At 47.4% G+C, this 10,030-nt stretch overlaps 1 non-coding gene across 1 annotated transcript; it reads right to left on the reverse strand.

Annotated features, from left to right (window-relative positions):
* Positions 1–8,890: 8,890 nt before the first annotated feature.
* LOC111550634 lies at positions 8,891–8,990 on the reverse strand. Its single transcript, XR_002734131.1, has one exon. It is a non-coding gene; the product is annotated as a small nucleolar RNA U13 (small nucleolar RNA).
* Positions 8,991–10,030: the final 1,040 nt, after the last annotated feature.

The following is a 10,030-nucleotide window of genomic DNA, read 5'->3' on the forward strand; positions in this document are numbered from 1 at the left end:
GGTCACGTCTCAACGGCCGGTAGCTTTGGCAGACCCGCGTCTCGAGAACCCAGCTCCCTGAAGCCAGAGTTCCTGGCCCCTTTAAGGCCTTACAACTCTAAGGAGTTCCACGTGAAAGGGTCGTGAGAGATTGAGAGCACATGTGGTTAGATTGGGGGGTTAATCTTTTAACCGCAGGCCTGGTCATCAGTAGCACTGACTGGTCTTGCCACTGACTTCATTCCTGCTGTTTTTCAACTTTTTCTTCCTCCTTATCTTCAGAGACAGGAGACAGTAAGAGAAATGGCCTCTCTCCTCATTATGACGTGTAAATATTGCCCAACTTTCTACAAGGGACCCTTCTTCTGGCCCTTCACTGACTCATTAATCCTAAAGGAGGAAAACCCATAATAATTGCTTATTTCTTTCATTGCACTCAGAAAAATCAAGGCCAGGCACAGTGGTTCACACCTGTAATCCCAGCACTTTGGGAGGCCAAGGCAGGTGGATTGCTTGAGCCCAAGAATTCAAGACCATTCTGGTCAACATAGTGAGACCCTGTCTTTACAAAAAATACAAAAATTAGCTGGGTGTGATGGTGCCTGCCTGTGTTCCCAGCTACTAAGGATGGTGAGGTGGGAGGATTGCTTGAGCCCAGGAGGCGGGGGTTGCAGTGAGCCAAGCTCATACCACTGTACTCTAGCCTAGGTGACAGAGTGAGACTCTATCTCAAGGACAAAAAAAAAAATTAAATGAAAATAAAACTCAATAAATTAGTTGGCTCAATGAATACAAAATTTGTTTTGTTTTGTTTCGTTTTTTTGTGATGGAGTCTCACTCTGTCACCCAGGCTGGAGTGCAGTGCCACAATCTCAGCTCACTGAACCTCTACCTCCTGGATTAAAGTGATTCTCCTGTCTCAGCCTCCCAAGTAGCTGGGACTATGGGCGTGTACCACCACACCCGGCTAATTTTTTTTTTTGTTTTTTTTTTTGAGACGGAGTCTTGCTGTGTCGCCCAAGCTGGAGTGCAGTGGCGCCATCTCGGCTCACTGCAAGCTCCGCCTCCCGGGTTCACGCCATTCTCCCGCCTCAGCCTCCGAGTAGCTGGGACTACAGGCGCCCGCCACCACGCCCGGCTAGCTTTTTGTATTTTTAGTAGAGACGGGGTTTCACCATGTTTGCCAGGCTAGTCTCGAACCCCTGACCTCAAGTGATCTGCCTGCCTCGGCCTCCCAAAGTGCTGGGATTACAGGCATAAGTCACCGCGTCCAGCCCCCAGTGAATACAAAATTCAACAAATGTTAGTCAAAGGGTCTTACAGAAAAGGCTTGTTGCAAGACTGGAGGATGACACACTAATGTTAGTGTCCTAGAAGATGCACACTTGGCACCATATAGGTCAGTTCCAACCAGAAGTTGATTTCTGGACCTCAGGGGCACATGTGGTTTAGTAGCTTTCTCTATGAAGCCCAGTAACTATGTCCACAGTTATGTAAATCTCTTCCCAACTTTGGGTTCAGTGACTTCACATTGGTAGCCTGAAACTGGCCATGCTATGAGTATTTACACTACAGGAATTGGCAAACACCATAAATCAGCACATCACTGCATTGAATTCCTCGAGTTGAGGTGGTATCTATAAGCTCAGTCTCATACCACAAGCTGAGTGGCACTCAGGTCAACAGAGATATTTGGGCGTTTAAGGAGTTACAGCACCAGGGGCATTTGCCCCCTACTCCACTGGACACACGTCCTTGCAACACTGTCCATTTCCATGGGGCTGGCTTTGGGTATGGCTGACCTGCTAGGAGGTTCTTCCTGCTCCTGTTTCAGCAGTCAGTCCATCTTCCAGACACTGGACAAACCTCTCCATGATTTCTCCGTGGCTGGAGTTAGGCTTAGAGTTGAGGCTTACAGGGGCTGAGTCAAGGCAACAATGAAACAGACACAAAAGTCCAACGAAAGAGGAAAACAGTGCATATTTGATAACTGAAAACGGGGTGGAGATGGGCTTTCTTATTTTCGACTGAAATTATTGGCGTGGTTGAATTCATAGACGTCCTCCCCACCTCCAGCTCTCCTGGCAGAATTCTGTAGCCACTAGCGCAGTCTCACTCCTTTTCTCTTCAACTGTCTTTATGAGGCTTAGCACACCTTGTCATAAAGACCAGGCAACAGAAAACCGGGGAAGGCAAAATAGAAAACCAGCTTGCCTAGGAAGCGGAGAACACCATTTGAGGAGGGAGGTGGAGGTACTGGAGCAGCTATGGGGTAGGAGAGAAGTAGATGGGGGAAAACAGGGGATTAAACACATTATTTTGTTATTCTCTGAATAGGTAATACATGCACATGGCACACAATTACAGAGGTCTCCCACCTCCCCTCACCTGCGCACCCAGCAGCCCCATTTCCTCCCTAGAAATAGCCTATGCCATCAGTTCTTCACATATCTCAGGAGTTCCTGAGAATATTCCATCTCAGGGGCTCTCAAGCTTCCCTGGTTGAGAATTACCTGGAGGGCCTGTGCAAGGACTGCTACCACCAGCCCCTGGGGGTTCTTTTCTGATTCAAAGGCTTGGTGAATTTGCGTTGCTCTTTCTTTCTTCCTTCCTTCCTTCCTTCCTTCCTTCCTTCCTTCCTTCCTTCTTTCCTTCCTTCATTCCTTCCTTCCTTTCCTTCTTTCTCTCTTTTTCTCTTTCTTTCTTTCTCCCTCCCTTCCTCCCTCTCTCCCTCCCTCCCTCCCTCCCTCCCTCCCTTCCTTCCTTCCTTCCTTCCTTCATTGGAGTTTTGCTGTTGTTGCCTAGGCTGGAGTGCAATGGCACCATCTCGGCTCAACACAATCTCCGCCTCCTGGGTTCAAGTGATTCTCCTGCCTCAGCCTCCCAAGTAGCTGGGATTATAGGCATGCACCATCACGCCCGGTTTTTTGTACTTTTAGTAGAGACAGGGTTTCTCCATGTTGGTCAGGCTGGTCTCAAATTCCCAACCTCAGGTGGTCCACCCACCTTGGCCTCCCAAAGTGCTAGGGTTACAGGCGTGAGTCACTGCACCCAGCCTGGGGATCTGCATTTCTAACAAGTTCCCAGGTGATGCTGATGCTGCTGGCCCAGGGATTGCACTTTGAGAACCACAGTTCTGGAGGTATTCATAGAAACTCTTTCAATACTCTCTCTCTCTCTGAAGTAATTTATCTGTTTCCGGCAATGGAAATGCCTCTAAGACAGCATTAATACAGCACAATTCCTGCCTGTGGGCCTTCCCTATGGTGGACTCTTCATCTGGAATACTCTCATCCCTAACCTCCACATGTCCAAGGCCCAGTTCAATGGCCATTTCCTCCAGGAAGTCTTCCTTGGTTCTCTCGCTATACTGGAAGAAGTTTTATGATCCTTTACATTTCCATAGGAGTGTTTGCATTCTTCTAAGGGTACCTGTTATTTATTAGAACAAGATGTAAAAATGGAGCTCTCTTTGCCTCAATTGTTATAATTTTCGTTAAAGTGATATCAGATCCCAAAATAAGTTTGAGAGAGATAATCAAATGTAGCATTGAGGTTTCAAGATTCTTGGTCCTCCCTCCCCTGGTCAGCTTGGGGACTACAGAATGGTTGAGGTAATTTTTGGATGATTTCTTGGGAGATGGCTATGCTGTAAGCCTACAAGAGAAAAGGAGAAATCAAACGGGGGTATCGCTTCCATCCCCTGCAGCCTAGAGAGCCTGGGTGTCAGTGGCCACTTGACAGCTTGATGAGGGTTCTCTGTAGCTGGGGGACTCTGGGGACCGGGGCCTGAGAGAACCAAAGCAGCCTGGAGCCAGGCAGAGAGAGAGAAGGAATTGCCCTCCACCAAAGGCAGAGCGTGGGGAGCACTGTTGCTTCTCGAGGACCAGTGGAAAGTCTCCAAGACAACCATTGTGGGGGCATCTGAAATCCCACCCAATATGGCCGGGCTGGTAGGGGCTGTGCGGTGACCTCAGCTGAAAGGAAGTGCGAGGGCAACTTCACATTCCCATGGCTCCACAGGGCAGAGTCCTGGGAATGGTGGACAAGCCCCCAGGTTGGGGGATCTCTGAGGAGCACCCAAAGCACCCACGATCACAAGAGTCACCTTTACTCACCTGCCATCCAGAGGACCTTGAGATTTGGAGACAAGGGCACCACCTTGTGATTTTACCCTTTCTCCTATGGGCAGGAAGCTCATTTACCTGCTGATGTGAAAAGGTGGGGTCGGGGGAGAGAGAGTGAGAGAGAAAAGCTACCCCATCTCCCTTCTCAGGTGACTGGGGAGATGGAAGAACATGTGATGCCCCATCAAGTTCAAAGTCTTAATTATGATTTAACACTGGATATTCTCCTGAAAGGAGACAGTGGTTGTAACTCAGAGGGGCAAAGGACTGTAAGACTGCTGTTTCCTGAAGGTGGCAAGACAGGGCATAGTCCCACTGAAGTTTCATCAGGGGCAGGCAGAGTCATCCTTTTTATTGTTGTGCATCATGTTTGCTTAAAGTTCCACACACACACTGCATAAGCTTTTTCTCTCCCTCACTATGCCATGAACTCCCTGATATCATGGCATATAACACCTTTGTGTTCCTTTAGGTGCCTAGCACCATATCTGGCACATACAAGGCTACAGCTGATAGTTGCCCATTTATTCATTGATCCTTGCCTTCAACATGTATTGAGAGCCCATGTTGGGTGGTAGCAAGAGAGCACGAAATGAAATGCATGTGACTTGTGTTCCAGGAGCTTGCTGTCTATAGGCGAGGTATACGAGAAGTGTCTGCAGAACCTCACCCCACTCCAAGGGGAACAAATTCAAGCTCATGGGCACCAGGCAGGAACGTGAATAAGAGAGGCAGTCTCTAACTGCGACACCTTGGGCAAGTCTAAGACGATAGGTGTGTTGGCAATTCTGGCAGAACAGGGCACCCACCATGCCCCTCAGAAGGTGGCAGCCGTTCTTTATTGCCTTATGAGAATCCAAAACCACTGTTGCCAGATTGCCTGCTCCTCCAAAAAGAGTTCGAAATCGGGAGTTTCATGTAAAATGTCACCAAAAACACCACATCTGTAGGTGTGTTCAGTCCAAGGGTCACTGTCCGGGGCCACTGTGCTGTTGTTGGCTCTCTCCCCTGGTGTTCCGGTTTATGATGTGGGGGGGTGGGGGGGTGCCAGCAATTGTCAGCCACGTGCTGCTTCTTTAGGAATTAATTAGTCAGGGATTTGGAGCCACTTTATACAAAGAACTTAACTTTGTTAAAACACTCCTTGGCCCAAAGAAGAAATATTTTTAAAATCCCAACCCTAAGTGCTTAATCTGCTAAAATGTACAACAGATAAAATTAACACTTGGAAAAGAGCTTGCTTCCTGTTTCAGAAGAGCCCCTGTGGCCTCTACAATCTGACTACAGGGAAGAGGCCTTTTCTGCCAGTGGTATGACAATAAGCCGCAGACTTACCAAACCAAGTCAGAGTCTGAAAGGAACTAGTTGATAAGTTGCATTCACTGCAGCTTTATTACCTGGAAAATAGTTGCATCCGTTGGAGATGTAGTGACAGCTTCTAGGGCTGGTCCCCCATGGTGGGGCTGTCCTTTGAGGCCCTGCTCGGACACTGCTGGGATCCAAAGGCCTAGAAGCCAGACAGTAAATGGAGCTAGAGAAGTCCTGGGAGACAACACAGCAGGCGGCCTGGGACAGTTGGCTACCTGACACATGTCTCCATGTTCTGGGTCCTGTTCTGGGGACAGTCCCAGGGGTAGCAATCTATACCAATACAATGTATGATTGCCTTGAGGTAAAATAAGGCCATGTTTCTCATTTTTATCATTAACTCCCATCTACCTTTATTAACAGAAAATCTGATTATCTAAATGTCCCTTTAAACGTCCTAAGAATCCTAAGCACTTGGTTCCAGGAAGTCAGTACTGCATCTGCAGGCCTGATGGAGAGAACGGCGAAGCACCCCTGACGATTGTTTCGGTGGCTGCCACAAGGTGTTGTTGTGGGAGACTGTTTTTGTGCAGGCCTGCACACAGCTGCCCTACACTTTGGGCGGAGGCCCTTGCTGGTGCAGGCAGGTCTTTGCCAGCCCACAGGAGTGCCACATACCTGGCAGTGTGAAGAAAGTGCAGGGTTGTAGGCCAGCACTTATTGTAGCACAAATTGGAATGGGGAGGGGGCGAGGGTGTGTCTAACCCGATTTCTCAACTGGCCACTCTGAGATATCAGGCGGGCCACCAGAAATTCTGTTTCCATAAAGATCCCATAACTTTCTAGAAGGGCAGCAAAACTTTGAGACTGGCCTGCGCTAAGAGAAGGCCGTGGGCGTGGTTAAGAGGACAGATTTTCAAATCAGATCTACCTTGGCTCAAATTTTGACCCTTTAATACTGGTGTGATTTGGGGCAAGTTGTTCAGTGTTTCTGGTAGTCAGCTTCCTAGTCTATAAAAATAAGGATAAAAACACCTATTTTATAGGTTGGAGAGCTAAGCCATGTAAAAAGCTCACCGTGGCGTCTGGCCATGCCAGATTCACAATGAAAATGGCCACTGTTGGGGCAAAGGAAAAAACTCCACCATTGCCCTCTGAAGGTTTGCTGAAAATTCGACTCACAAAAGGCAGATTAAGTGGAGAAAGAGCATACAAATTTATTTTATTAGAGCTAACGTGACACGGGAGCCTTTAGGGTGAAGACCGAACCCCCCCGTGGGGTGTAGGGGCTTATATGTTCTACTTCTTTGTTTTCTCTAACTTGCTTCAGAGGAAGATACCCTTCTTCTCAGGGGAAAGGGAGATGGGGAAGTGTGGATGATTTTAGAGGAGTAGTCTTTTTTCCTATAACATGGATTCAGTTCATGAAAACTCAGGGAACATGCTAAAGGCAATTGTTTTCTTCTTTGGTAGGTGCAGACTTTAGGCCGATCAGGGAGCTTCAGCGAACAGCGTCTTCCTATGCTTTGGGAGAGATGGGTGGGGAAGCAGAGGTCAGAGAGACCTTGAGGCTCCTTTTTCAGTTCAACATGTACACATGGCCATATTTTGGGGTATTGGTTTCTGAGTCCCAATACCACTCATAGGTGTTTTATTTGGGCGTTAATTGTGCCAGTTAAAAAAAAAAACCTGTTATAATTTGAAAACTGCAGAGAATGAGTACATTTTAGCCAGATTGGTTGTACTGAATAAGGCTTTCAACCTGTTTTATATATATATATATATATATATATTTTTTTTTTTTTTTTTTAACTGATCAGCACAGGAGTTTTGACCTGCTCAGTTTCCGACCTGGGCTGGTTTACTCCTCCTTAGGCCTTAGGCAACCTGGTGGTCCCCCTGCTCCACTTAGTGCAGACACCTAATGGTCACAGTATGCTACAGCCCAAAGCTTCTGGGCTCCAGCACTGTTCCCGCCTCAGCCTCTCCAGCAGCTATGACTGCAGCTGTGCACCCACCACACCCAGCTATATTCTTATTTGTAACGATCAAAATCATAGAACAAATGTTTACTCTTAAATCCTATTCAGCGATGACCTTGTGTAGTACTTGACATAGAGTTAAGTCATGATAGTGTCTGGTTTTTAGCTCTTGTGCTCTTAGATGACATAAACGCAGACAGTCATGACATAAACTGCCCAGCCCACACTCCCACCTCTGAGCCCTTACATAAGCTCTGCCAGGTTTACCTTCCTGCTCCAGATTGATTTCTCCATAGAGGACCTTACCTCCTGCTTTGCTGAAAAATCAGAAGCATGAGGCACGAACTGCCTCAACTTCCTGCTGCCAAATCTCAGGTCTCCTGAATCTAGCTTCCCACTTTGCCCTTCCCCTTGTCCAGGTGGAGCAGTCCCTCAAGGCCAGCCCCCCTAAACCCTTTTACCTCTTTCCTCCTCCTTCTCAGGATGCTTGCATTAACCATCACTCCAGATCACTCTATATTTTCAACCTCACTCTTTCCCGGATTCTTCCAATTGACATTGGACTATGTTCAAAATTCATTAAAGATAAGAAAGTGAAGATCCTTTTATCCACCACTATTAATTAGGAAGCAGGTTTGACTGCTACAAAGGCCCCAAATAATCGAATCCACTTAAAAAACTTAAACAGGATGAAAGTTTACTTATTTCTCACATAAGCTGGCAGGGCAGTACCTCAGGGGCAGGGACTTCAGCTCCTTAAGGGTCCTCACTCCGCCATTCCTAGGGGTGACCTTGTCTCCACAGTTCATGATAACTCGCACTGCTGTAAGCAGCATCGGGAAAGAGGGATGGGGAGATGGAGAGCCCTACCCCATGAGGGTATGACTTCCACTCACCTCCCAACAGGCCAGAATTTAGCAACATGGCCATGCTCAGCTGCAAGGAACGCTGGGGATCAGAGCCATTATTCTGGTACCCAGTTGACATCGTTTGGATATTTGTCCCTGCCCAAATCTTGTGTTGAAATGTAATCCCCGGTGCTGGAGGCGGGGCCTGGTGGGAGGTGTGCGGAGCATGGGGGCGGATCCCTCCTGAGTGGCTTGGATCATCTCCTTGGTGATAAGTGAGCTCACACTTCAGTTCACACAAGATCTTTTCTTTATAAATTAGTGAACCAATTAAACCTCTTTTCTTTATAAATTACCCAGTCTCAAGTATTTCTTGACAGCAATACAAGAATGCCCTAATATACCAGTTAAACATAGAGGCTCTATTACTGTACCAGGAGTGAGAATAGGTATAGAGTACAGCAAGCAAATCTGCTCCCACACACCATATCCCCGCCAAGAACAGCCCAATCTCTATTTTCTCCTCACCCCAAGTTTTCAAATGAGTTGTCCACACTCATCATCTCTACTTCCTCTCTGTGTTTGTTTTCCACATAGATGAGAATTTGCAAAAGTGTGTTGAAGCAAGGGAGAATGTTTTTTCTCATGTCAGATGGGTAATATGCTGACATATAACAATGTTTGAGGGAGGCACATCTCACTCATAAGCACGAAAACCCAGTCGTTACACGTAACTGCAAAAGGATCCGAGAGAATATTACACAACTTCATTCTGTGAAGGTGGGACTAGGGGTGGGTTGATCTGCTTAAGAAGACCTGGAAGGTGAGGTCCAGGGAGCTAAGTAAAGCCATGGAAGCAGACGTTGTTGTCCAGGAATGGGCTGAGTCAAGGAGACAACCAGGAGGCAATCCATGCTGGGGGCTGAGAGAATTGGATCTTGTGTGAAACTGAATGAAGGAGGAGAGGACACACACGGTGGGAAGAGGGGATCAGACAAGGGTCGGGGAGGCAGATGGGAGGCAGTGAGGGTGCCTTTTAAATTCCTGATCTCATGGTTTGTAAATGTGGCGATGGGGGTGCCTTTTCACCTGGTACCAACTGTGCTTTCCCAGAATGGGGTAGCTCCTTAAAGGAAACATATACAGAGGAGGACGAAATTCTTTCTTTCTTTCTTTTTTTTTTTTTTTTTGAATCAGAGTCTTGCTCTGTCACCCAGGCTGGAGTGCAATGGCACGATCTCGGCTCACTGCAACCTCTGCCTCCCGGGTTCAAGCAGTTCTCCTGTCTCAGCCTCCCAAGTAGCTGGGATTACAGGTGCCCGCCACTGTACCCAGTTAATTTTTTTTGTATTTTTAATAGAGACAGGGTTTCACCGTGTTGCCCAGGCTGGTCTTGAACTCCTGACCTCAAGTGATCTGTCCGCCTCGGCCTCCCAAAGTGCTGGGATTACAGGTGTGAGCCACCACACTTAGCCAACAAAATTCTTATGTGCACTGATTTTTCTCTACTTAGATCTGTTCATACTTATGGTATTTATTAGGTAACCCATGTTTGGAGCATTGCAGATGAAACTTATTAAATTTTTGAAAACATAGCCTTTGATATCAATGCAAAGCACACGTTAAGATAAATCTGGGGTCCAGGCGTGGTGGCTCATGCCTGTAATCCCAGCACTTTGGGAGGCCAAGGCGGGCAGATCACCTGAGGTCAGGAGATCGAGACCAGCCTGGCTAACGTGGTGAAACCCCGTTTCTACTAAAAATACAAAAAATTAGCCAGGCGTGG

The sequence above is a fragment of the Piliocolobus tephrosceles genome, chromosome 15, assembly GCF_002776525.5.
Source record: "Piliocolobus tephrosceles isolate RC106 chromosome 15, ASM277652v3, whole genome shotgun sequence".
Classification (NCBI taxonomy): Eukaryota; Metazoa; Chordata; class Mammalia; order Primates; family Cercopithecidae; genus Piliocolobus; species Piliocolobus tephrosceles.